Source organism: Pseudopodoces humilis, chromosome 2 (assembly GCF_049639895.1).
Source record: "Pseudopodoces humilis isolate 2021_Gansu_Grassland_sample_001 chromosome 2, ASM4963989v1, whole genome shotgun sequence".
In the NCBI taxonomy this organism is placed as follows: domain Eukaryota; kingdom Metazoa; phylum Chordata; class Aves; order Passeriformes; family Paridae; genus Pseudopodoces; species Pseudopodoces humilis.
Window position 1 is genome coordinate 96424851 of NC_142201.1, and position 15687 is coordinate 96440537.

Below are 15687 nucleotides of genomic sequence, written 5' to 3' on the forward strand. Positions count from 1 at the left end.
TCAGGATTTTTTAGATTACTTTTTGAAGGTCCAACGGGTAATCTTCAGAATATAGGTTGGATTTTTTTTCATCCAGCTGAGTAGCAGAAGAAATACGTTGTGTAAAGGCGATGTCAGGATCAAGAGCATTAGACTGTTTTTTATCCGAAGTGTGAAGTTTTAATGGCCTTTTTAAAAGCTATTGTGAAGCACTATTCATATTCTACAAAGGTTAAGTTTTATAGCTTGCTAAAAATGCTGTATGCTTAGGTTGTAAATGCATTTTGAATTCTCTAGTACCATCTTAGCCTGGTAAAATCGGAATGGATCTTTTCTGACCGATGACCAAAACAGTGAAATGTATTTCTTTTTCTCAATAGACAGTTTCAAAAGGAGAATATATATATATATATATATGGGGTTTTTTTAATAGAGGAAATGGCCACTGGTGTGTGGATATGTCAAGTGTGTTATGAATGAGAGCACTTCAAGAGTTAGGTCAGTGAAAAATTGTGAGGGAGGAGAAGATTACAGACTTCCACTGGAAGCCTTGGGGCAGACTTGTGGTTTGATCTCTGGGCATCTGCATTAGACTGGACAGGGATTGCCTTGGACAGTTCTGTCTGGTGAACGACTTTAAAATTATCAAGGGATGAGAAAAGTCACATAACATCTAGCTAACAAGGAGCTACTTGTGTATCTCTGCAGTTCCTTGAGTGTTTTCAGTCTGAGGACGTCACATCTTTGTGTGGTCTCCTAGGGGGATTCATCTAAGCATGAGCTTATAACTTTGGACAAAGAAAAGGAATTCTGACTTGTGTCACCTAAGCTTCTTATTTAAGTAATGAACATAAGGGGTTGTTTGTTGTTTTTTTTTAACTATGCACCAGTGAAACATCAGTCTTGCCGTTATTTCATTATTTTTCTTAGCACTTATATGCACAAGATAAACAGATGAAACTGAGACTGACAATATTAAAAGCCCGCTGGCTTTCTCAGACAGAGTGTGCTGAAGGCCACAACAATTCTGTTGTATTTCTTTGAGGTTTTGTTTTTTCATGGGACCTTTTTGTTTGTTGGGGTTTTTTTTTGTTGGTGGTTTTTTTTTTTTTCAAAAAAGGGGAGAGAGGCAGTGCAAATAGTGGTTCTGACAACCCTGAAGAACATTTGTGACCTAACATGCTTTGTCCCTCTTCTTCTAGTGTATCCAAGTTGCTCTACTTCTCTAAGGCAGTGCAACAATAAGGGGTTTAGAATGCAAAAAGTTACAAGTGATTAAAAATAAAATCTCATCTCTGTGCACAATGCTTAATTTGATTAGGGAAATTTTTCTTGGAAATGATCCCTTCAGAATGTCATCAGTCTTCATTTAGTAGTCATCATTGTTGCCTGCCTTACAGCATGTACAGCTGTGTGGCTGGTGGTGACTGCAGAACTCATTAGCCCTTCTGAAGGGCAGGGTAGCAGTAAATAACAGGAATTTTTTGTTGTTTTTTGGGTTTTTTTTGTTTTTTCCTTTTTTTTGGTTGTTTGGTTTTGGTTTTTTTTCATCTCTGAACATGAGTGTGTCTAGAATCCGTTAAATTTTGTGGCAGAGACCGAGAGATAAACACTTTCTCTTACTTAGAAGCAGCTTTTCTGGCACAAAAACCTGGCAGCTTTTGTGTCCTCTATTGGCTCAAATCAGGAGGGCTGGAGCAAAATATGCCTGGTGGGGGATGTCACTTATGAAAAAGAAACAGGGGAAGCAAACACTCAAATCCTTTTTCTGGGCTTCCAACAATAAAGTGCTACTCTTTTTCCCCTCTAACTTTTTTATCCTAAGGAGTTTATCAAATTTATTTTGTGAGCTGTAAATAAATTTAGGACCCTGCCCCATGTTGAGAACCCTCCATAAAAACAAAAACAGAATCAGAACCACCATTTAAACAGGGTCTGACTTTCTGAAAAGGGACTGAATTTTTACTGTAGCTACAAATGGCTGTGTAACCATCTATTTGAACTGGTTGTGTGTTTCTAACAATAGATCTTTTCTCTTTCATAGTAACCATAGTGAAATGCCATTCAGCTTCACTTGACTTCACAAGAAGCCTGGCATAGAACTTTAAATGGCTAAACCATTTGTTTAATATAATCTTAAGATTGGAGCAAAACTAAAATTCCTAGTTAGCAGCATGTTTTGTGATGCAAAACTTGCTCAGGAAATTCTTGTCAGCTTTAATGATTGAATTCATGGAAGTTAGCATGATAAAACTTTAAATATATATACGTGTTACTGCTTTGAACAGATTCTGAGTTCTTTTCTATGTAATATCAGAAATGAGAATTATTGCATAATGGGCTATTCCAAGCACTGGTGAGGAACTTACTAGTTTGGAATTTTCACATGTTTAGTCACTATAATTTTGTGTGTGATAGCAGTTGGCTAATCACAGATATATGAAAGTGTGTGGTTTCTCAAAAAAGGTAAGAAGATTTGGAGGTTTTGTCCCCATATGATTCAAATTAAAGTGGGCCTGAGAGTTCTTACTATTTGATAAAGCTGTGAATCTGTTTTTATGAATCTCTTGTTAAAAAGTGTACAGTAATTAGTAGAACTACCAGGAGAGGCACTCAAGCAAGACAACATTGAACTGGAAGCATTAAACATGTCAAGGCAGTAATACATGAACTGAATGTGGGAACATGCTAAAAATTTTGTATCATTCTAAAAATGTGGTGTCACAGATTGAATTTTGGGTTACTTACCTCTTTTGGTCCTTAGCAGTTTTCAGTCTCAGCCCAGAGAAGATTTTGCATTTCCTTTTTTTTTAATTATGATGTAAAAAAACTCATAAAAATGTCATGTACTAAAAAGTGTAGTACAGTTATTACCAAGTCTCTAAAAACTGGGGGGGAAAAGTTTCTTAAGCCTGTAAATCTGCTCCATATTAATTTATGCCAAGTCTAGAAGTTTGATAAGCCCTACTTATGGGAATATACAAAAGATAAAGTGGTCCTGCTAAGATGTTCACTGCTACACTGACAAAGCAGTATTTAAATTGCAAAGAAATTGTGCAGGTTTGTTTTATGGTTTATTACAAAAAAAAAAATAAAATAAAAACAGTTCAATGCATCTACAATTCCAAATTTTTTTCCTTATTAACTCTTCCCATCCCAAGTCTGAACCAACTAGAGCTGGAGCTATTTCTTATTCACATAAATCTCAAAGGCCCAGATGGATCATAGTTTTATGAGTAAAAATCTATAAGATTATTTTAATTTTTTTTTCTGCAAATGGGATTAAAGCATTAATGCAGAGACATGAAGAAGAGGGGAAGGCTTTTAATCTAAGATTTTTAGTCTCAAAGACTAAATGTTTGAGCTCTGTTATCCAGCATTTCCTCATCTTTTTTTGTTCACCTCCTTTTGCTAGGGATGTGGTAGCTCCTGCTGTGCTCTTAGGAGGTTTACAAAAGTTTCCTTGATCAACAGAAGTTTCTCACTCATTAATGTTTGGTTTGAGATTGAAAATGAAATAAATTCTATTTGCAGCAGGAGGATTTTTGTCATGGTTTTAGTCCTCCATTGCAGAAGATACCATGTTGCTTGGATTTTTCTGTACTTCTTGTTTGTTTACAAGTCGTTTTACAAATTGCAAATGCCTTCTAGTAGTGGGAGTCTAGCAGCATCGTTAGAAGAACGGGAGGGGAACAAAAAGAAGCTCAAAGACTTTTCTGTTTTCCCTGACAGTAGCCCCATTGCTTGGACAGAATATAACTGAAATGATGCACTTAAATATTTGAATGCTGTATGTTTTTAGCGTTGTGTTAAGCACTTTTGCACAAGAGTAATTGTCCTGTTCATTTATATGGAGTTCAGATGGTTGCTTTCTGAGGCATACATCCTATAAACCTGTAATTAAAGCACTTGAGCACTTGCACAGGTGCAGTGTAGCTATGATGCAGTAAGGACAGCTCTGAAGTTAATTTTGTGTTCAAAAGGTATTTTAACTGAATTTCATGGCAAGATGTATAATTATATCTTTTGTTGCAGGAGGAAGGTTATGGGGTTAGTTCTAGGTTACAATACACCGAATTCAATAATTCTACATTTCAGGTCATTTTTGGTTAATGAAAAACAAAAATCTTTTACTCACCAGTATCTTTTTCCTTAATAACTCTCTTTATGATACATAATTCATCAGAAACACCCACAGATATGCTCTTTTGAAATTTCAGCATGGAAATGTCAAAACTTAAATACTTTGGCATAAACAGCCTTCCACAAAATTCTTCCTTCTGATCCATGTGAATGTCATCATGAATGTTTCTCAGATGAAATATTTGGGCTTGCCATTGGAGGCTGTTAAGAAGGTATGGCTTTGTTGAAGAACAGTGACAACTTCATTACTGTTTCTTGAGTGAGGATTGTGAGGAGCCTGTGTGTACTGTTAAAATTGTTGAGATTACATATGCAGTGTGCCATTTGTTGATTCTTAAATACCATTGCCATCTTCTTAATACAAACCCCTAAGCAGGGGATTATTTCACCTACTTTTTTTTTTTTTCTTTTTTTTTTCCCTGCCTGATTATGTGCTACAGGGATAATAAACTTTTCAGATATTAAATGCAGAGCAGCTTAATGCTTAGTCCACAGCTCTTTCTCACACATCATAAAATAAGCATCGAATTTGTTTCTTGTTAAGGGCTTGTCCAGGCAGGTTTGCTGGGGAAACTTGTGTCAGGTTAGGATGAACAGGTCAGTTCAAGAGCTCAGGGTCATTGCCTACCCCAGAATAGTGAAAAAATATGGAGGTTTGCAGTTGTATCAAATGTACTCATTCAATTGCTTCAGTATATTTTATTTTTTGTATTTTCAGTATATTTGTTTCTGGAAGTGCAATGGCCTCTAGGAAACAAGCCCTTAAAAAGTGCTTTGAAACCACTGAGTGTCTCTAGGCATTTGAAATAGAAATGAGCCCTATCTAACACATTTTCCAGAGCTGTACTGACAGAGGAAAGAGCTCTTCTCTTCACTTACTCTCCTGACTGCAGGTGTACCCTTCAGCAGTACCTGGGTGTAATTTGCTGAAGCTGTGAACTCTTACCAGACTGTTTTGGGATGTTATTGATTTGGCATGTGTGCTAAGAGAATTTATATCAGCTACCAGGCATACTGATAGAGGCTTTCTAAAGACCTTTGGCTGTGTGAATAGTTGGAATGTTTGTCTCCAGTTCCTTCTAGTTTTTGGAAGTACTCTATGACAAAGTGGGTGGAAAGCTATGTTAGGGAATTGTGTTGCAACACAGTGTCATGGAAGAGGAGTTTTGGTAGAGAGTTTTATTAGCCATAGAAATCTGGAAGATAATTAACAATGAATTGGAATAAAAATTGCTTTGTGATTAAGGGAAAAAGTGTATTTGCTTACTAGGGAGGGCTTCCTAGGCTTAAGGAATTAGCTTACTTTTCTGTGTCAAAGCAGAGGAAACCTGTTAAATTTGCAATACAGTAGAGACTAAGTACCAATCTATTAGAGAAAATAAGGAAAAAAATCCATATAATTTCTGAATCTGCACTTTTAGCAAACATACAGTGAGATTTATTTTTTTTAATGGCTGAGGATTGATATATTTCTGTTGTAAGAGTGGTGGTCACTCAACAGCTTTCACAAGCAGCTGTTGCCAGCCTGTTGGTTAATTAAATATGTTTTATTCAGTGAATGATAACAGTTACTGAAGGTCCAGTGCCTGCTTTAGCATGTTGCTTGTATGTGTAGCACACGTAGAACAAGTGCTTCAGTTTCAAGTTTGATCCAAAATTTCATGAGGGGACACATGCTGTCATTTGGCATTTGGGAGCCCAGGGTGCTAAAGAGATCTGTTTCCATGGGTTACACAGTGGGTTTGAGAGTTCCTGGTTGGTGAAATGTGGTTGGTACGTGAACATGACGTTAATATTTACAGGGTTGGTAAATATGTGAACAAAGCTCAATATTCTTAAGATGTTACCACTGTTCTTTTTTGCTGGGTGGAAATTGTTTCTGAAGGAAAAAAAAAATATTGTGCATTTAAAGATTCTTATGAAAATCAGCCTTCCAAAAGACAACTCTCAAATGTTATATAATTAACTACTTTTGGAAACAAGGACAGACAGATTTTTGAATGTATAATTTACACTTATGTCACAGAATCCATAATTCAGGAGATAAGAGATGCGTCTGCTTGTTCTTGATTGATTGTAATTGCAACCAGATTTCAAAAAAACAAAAAAAGGTTAAAGAGAAATTCTAATGGAAATTTTAACATGGAAAAAATTGATGGTACTGGTTTGAAAATCGTGACTTTTAACAATGTAAATTGACTGAATCTTAATAGTACAATATTCAGTGGTGGCATCAATCAGCTTTTGGCCTTCTCTTTTATTTCATGCTGATCAACCCTTTCTGAGGCTATTATATTTTCATCTCCCCTGAATAGCTTCAGAATAGTGATCTGAGGATGGAGGAAGATGAGTGTGCCAAAGCTGTCAGATCTCATGCACACCAGCTTGATGGGAAAAGGGAAATTTGTGACTGGTTGTGGGTCTTGTTGCAAGTAGTTGAATGTGTCTAGTTAGAGGACACAGAATTAGCTGACACAATGTGCCTGAGCCACTTGTCTTGCCTCAGTCTTGTAGTAGGAAGTCCTGTAAAACTAGGGTAATATAGATGGGAGATGGGGCTATTTAGATACAGAAGGAAAGTTTGAACTGTGTCCCTCATACCTGAGAAGTAATTTAATGGCAGATTTGATTGTGGTCATATTAGATAGGTATAAGGAGTTTGTAACAAAAGTGTAGTACAGGGCAAGAATAAACTTTTGTACTTGAACTGCTGTGCCAGCTGTATTAAGAGCAGGCTAACAAAGGGCTCTGTCCATTAAAGTGGCTAATAAAACTTTGTATGGCACAGTGAAAGTTCTGGGGGAAGTACCAGACTTGCTCATTAATTGTTGCCTTTTGTGAGACACAGCTTTCTTCTTTCTTTTTTTTTTTTTTCCTCACAGAGGATGAGAGAGGTGGATGGCGAACAAAAAGAGGCAGAGTCTGTTCCTTGACTTCTTGGTATGAATCAGACAGAATTGGCATATCTGGGAGGAGAACAGATGACATTTCTGCAGGAGACAAAGTTGTTTTCATTGACATGGGGGGAAAAGAATCATTCCAGAGTTTTCTTCTTTCAGAACCCTTCCTGCAGCTTTTCCTTCAAAAGACTTCCCTAACGATGAATAAACTTGTCCCAGTGCTTGCAAGGAAATGTTTTATTTTGTGTTATATATGGGTAACAGAGGAACTATGGAGTGAGGACACATTTTAGTATTCATCTCTTGATATGGAGAAATGAGTTACATGATAGATTTAGAGGAGGCCGTGAAAATAGCCTTACAAGACAAAGAAGTATTGCAGTCTGGGACTGGAAATTCATAGAAGCAAAGATCTCTGAAATGAGAAATTTGCCATTAGATCTGAGAAATGTGAATAAGAGAAAGAGCTGTTGATCATCTCTAGGTGTAAATCTTCTCCCCAAATAGGGCTGTAGTATTTAGAGTAGCTTGCTTGCTTTCTCTTAATGATGGTTAGCAGCTGTTTGCAATGTTGAATTTCAGTCCTTGGAGACATGCATAGCAACCAGTAGCACTCAGAAGTACATGATAAACGATTGTGGTGTGGTTGCTCATTCAGAGTGTATGCCTGTATGATGACCATGAATGAAGTGGGATTTGTAATCATGTTTCACTTCCAGGGAAAACAGCCCTAATAGCCAGCTGAGAAATACAGTAAGTGGTCCTGATCACCCTCCCCAGTGTTTATTAAGGTTAAAGACTTCTGTATGGCAGGCAACCAGTTAAAAGTAAAACTATAAATAATTGTGTTAATCAGTGTATAATATATCTTTGTATTTGTTTATTGCCTTGGGTACTTGATTAGGCAGCTCTAACATAAAATTAATCAGTAACCTTCAGTGTTAACTTCTCAGTGCTCTTTAATTAATCAGTTGTGTTGCAGAGGCTCTGCTGGCTTGGAAAGCCAGGAACTGTGCCATGTAAACACTTTTGTTAATGTCAAGTGAAGGTTGAGATATGCTGCTTTTTTTTTTATTTTTTTATTATTATTAGCTTAATTGAACTAGTCAGCTTTTCAGGGTCTAGGTACAGCTTCCATAGGCAATTGTAAACACTGGACAAGAAACGTGGAAACAATGTGTCATATAAATGCTGTGAAGTTTTTTGTGCCTTAACCATTATCATAAGTCTTCTCCAGTGTACTGATAATGCATGTTTAAGTATCAATACAGCTATGTTATAATAGCTGTGCATGTCATTAAAAAGTGGGAGGGCCTGATTTTTGCCCTTTCTAAACACAGAAAAGGTACCTGCAGATCAAGTAAGCATGGAAGAGTTTCATCTTGGCACTGCAGGTAATAACATAAACAGAGGTACTGATGTGTTTTGGATATTGGATATCAATACTGGATAGACTGAAAATGGTTTGGGTTGGAAAGGACCTAAAGATCATCTTTTTCCAACCCCTTGCTGTGGGTAGGGACACCTTCCATGAGACACACTGCTCACAGAATCATCCTTTGAACACTTCCAGGGATGGAAGGAAATTTTGAAGTTCTGCAGGTGTTCAGGAGAGCATGAAGAGGCAGGTCATAGTTCTGGGACTTTACAAAGAAGCTATTTGTTAAAGTTGTCAAAGCCTTAGCTCACCTACAACTACACCAACAGTGTTATTCAGACCTCAAAATAACATGAATGTAACAAACACTGATTTTAACAGTCAAGTCTTGGTTGTTAGTAACAATTATGTGAACTTGAAAGGAAAATTATACATTTCAGTCTTAATACTTTGAGTTCAGTTACATTTATGAAGATTGTGTGGGTGACGTAGCAGTGGAAAAGCTGTTTATACATGTTTGTGTTAGGGCACCAAAAGAAGGAGCAGGATGGGAACTGTAAGAACAGCCTGTCTTGTTAACACCAGACACAGTTTGAGTAGTTTGAGACACAACTACTCCCAGGACACCATTCCTAGTAGTAACATTGAGAACATATGGTTCATGTCGAGACCAGAAGGCTGTCCTTTCCTAAGACCTCAACATAGATGAATACTCGGAACACAGTGTCTTCTGCTGGCAACGGGACAATGACAACAAGGTTGCAGAATAGCATCTATGTGATTTTTTCTTCCTGTGATCTCATGAGGGAAAAGCAAACATATTTCAAACAAACAAGGAGAAATGGCCAGCAAACAGCAACCTGTCCCAAGATTTATGAAGGCTGAAGTAAGCAACAGTTTGAAGCAAGGGACAGTGCCATAACAAGTGTTACCTCAGCTGCTTATGTGAGAATGATAATATAGGATGTTGCATTGAATTCAGTGCTGCACACAAGGTATGTAGGCCAGACCACTTGGACACACAGGCTTGTGTGGTGTTGCAAAGGTGAATGAAATCTTTGAGAAAATTGATCAGGTTGAATTAACTTGGAGACGTGCTAAATAATTATCACATCCCCTTTCCATAGAGGTCTCTTACAAAAATTTTCTGATTATATTTGTCAAGGGCAGTCTTTCCCAGAAAATACAACTCAGGACTTGCTACTGTTCGTCTTGACCTTGTTGGTTAGAATATACTGGTTAGCATGTATTGCCAAGCCAATGTGTTCATCTGCAGGCAGAAGAAAGTCTCTTTTCAAACAGCATTGTATTGCCTATCTCATATCTCCCTTCTGCCTTCTCAAACTCCTGAAACCTTGAGGTCATATCCATGATAACCCTGACCCACATCCAAGGAGAATCAGCCAGATGAATTAATTCCTCTGAAGGGAAAGAAATTAAATTAAATATGGGCTTCCTTATAGTCCTTATCTCTGTTAAATGAGAAAATTGTATGTACTGAAGAACCTTGAGGCTGGTGTCTGTGTATCAGCTCCCAGGGCACTTTCAGGCCAAAGTAATTAGGACTCAGCTGATGGATGGACACGTACACAGCTCACCATGTTTACATAAGCTCTGTTTCGATAGGACACCAGGCTCCATATATGACAGTGTTTATTGTAGATGAGCAAAACTTATTGTGGCTTTCATCCAGCAGGATGATAGATGGGGATTCTTCACAGAAGGAGAATGAGAAATAACTGCCAGTACTGACAAAAATGCCAGACCGTGAACTGAAACAGTGAATAGGTGGTATTACAAAATCAATGCAACTCCCATACAGGATGATGTAGAGGGGTCATCTGTCTTTGTCCTAGCAGACAGTCATCTACATTAGATACAGCTGAACATGTTAAATGGAAGCCTCATCCAAAAAAAGTATCAAGGATGACACTGCTAAAAAAAACTGATGTTACTCCTTCTGCCTGACAGGTTGGGCTGCTTGGTCTCTGTCGCACAAAAAACTGCTGTCTAGACATGGGGGTGGGGGAAATCCTTTTGCCAATAGTAAAAGTGGTTATAGGGTGCTTTAACTGTGAAAGAAATAGTCTCCTTTAGCCTTTCTCATTCAAAAGTGCTGTTTATTAAAAAGAAGAATTGGGCAATTTTTATATTTGTTCTTTGAAGTTTAGCATGACCTACAAAACTACCATATATCTAAATTCAGAGGATTCCCTCTGCCAATATTTGTATCCTTAAGTGTATATTTTTCTAGTACTGGCTGAAATGCTGCAAAGTAGACATTTTTATTCATTGCACGCATCTGGTTCCTTTAGATAAACTAAGTAAAAAGAGCTAAAATACTGATGAGAGTATTTTTCAGCTCAAGCTTTATTTTCCTGTGCTTTGCCATAAGCTTCAATACCGAACTATTTCTTAGCCTGGAAGTTCATATTACATTATCTTTCTAATAGTTAGAATAATCTCCAGACACTGACAGGCTTATTACTGCCATAAGTCTGGGTACAGTGACCACTGCTATCAAATGCAACTCTGTATCTGAATTCCTACTGTCCCAAGTTTATGGCTGAGCAAAGTAGGTAAACCGAATCATTCGAGTACTAAGAGACTTCAAAGTCTAGAGACAGTTTAAATGCCTTTTTTCACAAAATCCATCTTTTGCACCAGACATGATACCTTAAAATTATAAAATTGATATTGAAGTGGACTTAGAATTACTTTTTTTTTTGTTAATGCTTACACTAATGGACCAGTTAGGGGTAATATTTTATGATCTTAGCTCATGAATAAGTAGAAAATGGTAGTGTAATCAATGATTGAAGCAACCATGAAATGATGAAGCTCAAGATGGGGAGGGAATTTCAAGTTCTTCATGCTGGTATTTTCCTTCCCTTTTTTGAGCATTCTGCCTGTTAGCAAAAAGAAGTAGGTAGATGACAACTGGGCTTCATTTTGAGTGGTCAGTACTGGGGAGGTGGGAGCAGCAGCAGGCTGCAAAGGAGGGATTCAGAACTGTTGCCGTGGCACACAGTGATTGTGTTAGGAAAGCCAAAGCCCACCTGGAGCTGAAAGTGGAAAGGGACCTTGAGGACACAAGGCAATCTTCTGCCACTGTGTGGGCAATAAAAGAGTAAGCAGGAAGATGCTGGCCTGTTGCTGAACACAACAGATTGAGTGGCTGTGCAAACAGATAAGGTCTCAGGCAGACCAAGTGTGCAAAACCTTCTTTCTCTGAGTTTCCACCGGGATGTCCCTGAGGTCTCAACAGATGGGCTGCCCACAAGCTGGCAGTGTGCCCTTGAAGCGGACAGCAGGTGCTCTCTGGGGCTGCGTTAACAGGAGAATTGCACCAGGTCGAGTGAAGCAGCTACTCCCCTGAGCTGGTATTCCACATCGAGAGTGCTGCACCTGATTTTGAGCCTGTAGATAAAAGACAGATGTGGGTGAACTGGAGCACTTGGGGCGAGGAGCCTGCCATAGAGGAGCGGCTTTTATGGTGCCATGATCTGCCCACATAAAGCCATGAGGAGCCTAGTGCAATCTTATGGCTGGCTCTGGTTTGAGCAGAGGAGATGGACTAGAGACCTCCTGGAATCCTGTTTAACTTGAATTACTCTGTGATGATTCTATGGAATAGGTCATTCTCCTCTGGAATATTGTCCTTCCTTTGCTTCCCTTCTTCATTCGTAGTCTTAATACTGGATATACCTGACGTTTGCTTGAAATGTATTGTAAGAGAAGAAAAAGATCTTTGATACCCTGGTTAGGGGGCTTGTCCAATAGTGAACAGTGTTTGAAAACTAGGTATTAGTAGTGAAATGTGATATGCTTGGAGTTGATCTGAATTGTGAAGCTCTCTCCTTAATGGTAGCTTGTTAGCAATAGTCAATTCTAGTACAATTCATTGATTTCCTTACTTGTTTGGGAAATGTATTTTGTTCCCCTCTGACTTTTCTCTCCTCCCATACTTTCTTACAAAGGCCTCTGTCACAGCATACATTTCATGTTGACACAAAATAGCAGGAATCTAATACCATGTACTTGGTAGCTTGTGTGTCATAAGTATTAGATACCAGACTAGCTGGTGCCAAGCTAACTAATAAAATCATTTATCAGATCACTTCAGGGGTTTTCCTGCATTTGCTTTACCACTTTGAAGTGATGTAATAGGCTCTGCTGACTTCTTGTCATCAGGGAATACACAATACAATGTCTGGCTTTTGTAATCAAACCTCCAAGGGTCTCTGTGCAGACCTGTAATGTGACTCCTGAATTCTCAAATACAGATAAGTCCACTTTCATAAAAAGGTAGTTTAACATGAATGATATATGCAGTGCACTAAAATTTCCCATTCAGCATTCCTCCACCCATTTAATAAGAACCATTTCTCAGCTGTGCATTTTTCAGAGAGGGAGTGACTTAGGCCAGGTCACTTGAATCATTTAAAGCTGACAAGGTGGAGAACTCATGCAGGTTGTCTTTGCTAAGACAGTTGTGTTTTGTCAGGAGAATGCTCAGTGTGGCCTCTGTTTTATATATGAATGTGTAGTCGTGATGTTGCTCGTAGCCAGCAATGTGTTCTTTGTATCTCACTCCAACAACATTATATGGAAACATCAGTATAAGGAAAATCATATATTCCTTTTGATAAATTTAGTCTGCAGGGATGTTTAAAAATTTTTACTTTCACTGAAAAATAGATTATCTGAGAATTTTTATTGAAACAAGCAATTATGTTGGCAGGTATTGTGTGCTTTGGCCTTCTAAGGAGAAAAAAAGTGTGCTGAGGTGCCTGTTTTCTTGCAGTTTTTTCCTGTGGGTTCATGACCAGAGGCTTCTATTCTTGGACTTTGTCTCGGGGCAACAATTATTTAGAGGGCATAGTGGAAGAGTCTGTCTGCTAGAAAGCTTTACAAATTGTATTTACAAATCTGTAGGTTTTTGGTTCAATTTTCACTCCTGAAACTTCTGTTATTTTACGATCTTCCTGAGAAGATGATGACAATTGCAATTAGAAATACAATCACTGAAGACAATAGTACTCAGTATTCTCTAAATATGCCATTATTTTTTACCTTATTGTTCAGGGTTATTTGAGAAAATTCCGTATTTCAGTTGCTTTATTTCACTCTTATCTGAATTTAACATCAGAATAAGGTACCAAGTGTTTTGCTTCATTGCTAAACATCTTCTCACGCTGCATCATGATGATTTTGAACAACTGGAGGAAGTTTTCCTGAGAACTCTACAGTATAAGTTGGAAAACTATTTTGGCACCATAAATGGATTTATTGCCACGTGGGCATGTATTATCCAGAGTCTTACACCAGCCTTGCTTTCAGAGATCTGTAGTTTATCATGAATGTGTAAGCTGTGTTCTCATGTTCCTGGCCTTTAATCTAGGCAGTATGTGATTAGTTAATTTAGGTTAACTGAATATTCTGGGATGTCATTTTTTCATTTTGAAATGAAGTTTCACACACCATGGGCTGACTAAGTAGGCTTATTTAGAAAGCAATGCATGACTTACTCTAGTTGAAACAGTGTGAGGTTAGAGAACCTGATAACTGCTGAAAGGAATGCAGCATGGTCAGGTCCTATTATCTTCACCTTAGAAATGTCAGTCTGTGAAGTGACTTCCTTAGCTTTTGCTAATTGCTTAGAGAGTCACCATTTGCATTCCTCTTCCAGCTACTTTGGAAAAGGGAAGAGCTGGGGATGCCTGGGCTGCCAGGAGCTGCTGCCTCCTTTTGGTGCAGAGCCTGGCACTCACCTTCAGCTGCATCTCCCTTCCTTCTTGCTCATCCCACTGACTCAGGTCAGTGACCTGAGATATCTGTCAGGCTGGTGACCCTGCACATAGCCACCTTGAAATGAGGGCTGATGAGACCTTTTAGTGTTCCATGTGAGGTTGCCAAATTCATTACTCTGCTGGATATGAACTCCAGGCTCTCTAAGCTCAAATCTGCGTTAAATGCTTGATTTTTCTCTTTTTATTGTGTTCAGCTTTTGTGCTTGAAAAACAGAAATGGTAGTAATACTGCTTTTTCTAGGTAGCTTATGTAGATGTAGCAAAAATGTCTCTAAACTGGTTAATTAAAAAAAAAAATCTTCATAATTTAAAAATAAAATTTTATTAAGTATATATCAAATACATGAGGGTCCTTACGTTGGCAAATTTTTATATTGACTTCAGCTTTTTTCAGTACACTGGTACATGTTTTGCAATTAATTTCAAATGGCAAAAGGTTGAAAAGGCAAGTTTTTCCCCTCTGTCAGCTACTTCATTTTCTCCAGCATTGTTGAAACCAGTGTAGCACATGTGTTATGTTGTCTGCTGAATTTATGAAGCAGGATGTAATTAATTAAGAAGAATCTCTCCAGAGCCAGTTTCTAGATCAGGTGAAACCTCTGGCCTCGTCCTCTGCTTTGAATCTGTGTATGTGCTTTTGGTGGGTGGAACAGAGACATCCACAGAAAACTTAGTGGCTTTCATTTTGTTCAGAGTGTCTAGTTTGTTGCTTGGGGAGGGCAAAGTGCAGGAGGAAGAGGGAATCTGGCCAGATGAGCTGTTTGGTTTGTTATCTTTCCCACTCTAATCTTGGAAACTTTATGGTGAAGAAGTATGGCCTGAGATCCTCTGAAAAGAAGAGATAGCAAGTAAATCAGTATCCTCTTAAGAGCTGGAAACCAAGGCAGGAAATACAGGACTCCTTGCTGAAGCTCCTGTGACATAATACTTTTCCTTTATCTCCTCCCAATAGAGCTGGGAGGATGAATACTTCCTACCAGGAACAGGCAGGATTAGTTACACCTTTGAAGTTCACAAGCAGGAAACCTTCAGGGCTTTCTGACAGCTGCTCTTGGAGCATTGATCATTCAGGTTCTCCAGCATGAGAAAAGTAATTCCTGTTGATGACCCAGTAAGTATGCACTCTTAATTTGCTTTCTGGCATCTCTGAGGGAGCAACCAATACATGTAGAAGTGCTCCCAAATGATTTTTTTAAGTTGTTCCATAAAGTTAGATGACTTTTAGTCCAGAGTTCTTATTAAATGAGAAGATAACTGTCCCAAGTCTCTGTAGGGTACTGTCTCTTCCCTCCTCTGATTTCCTTTAGCATTTCCCATGGTACTGGAATTGAAGGGCAGGGAGTGGCAGAGGGTAACCCCTGGTGTGTGGTTTTATGTTCAAAAGCATGATATATCGAGTCTGAAATAAAATATTTCATTTTAATGACCATAAAACATCAACTTAAAACAGTTATCTATACAACAAAAAATAAAA

The 15687-nt window shown here is 38.2% G+C and overlaps 1 protein-coding gene across 5 annotated transcripts in view; it reads left to right on the forward strand.

Annotated features, from left to right (window-relative positions):
* The window catches only part of ALCAM (activated leukocyte cell adhesion molecule), a 115459-nt gene that overhangs the window by 30223 nt on the left and 69549 nt on the right, over positions 1 to 15687 (forward strand). The window contains exon 1 of one of the 5 annotated variants that reach the window (XM_088052008.1): positions 7759 to 7775. The exons of the other annotated variants lie outside the window; for them this stretch is intronic. The gene's annotated coding sequence lies outside the window, so the exon portion shown is untranslated. Of the gene's footprint in view, positions 1 to 7758; positions 7776 to 15687 lie in introns of those variants that run through there. 5 annotated transcript variants of the gene reach the window in all.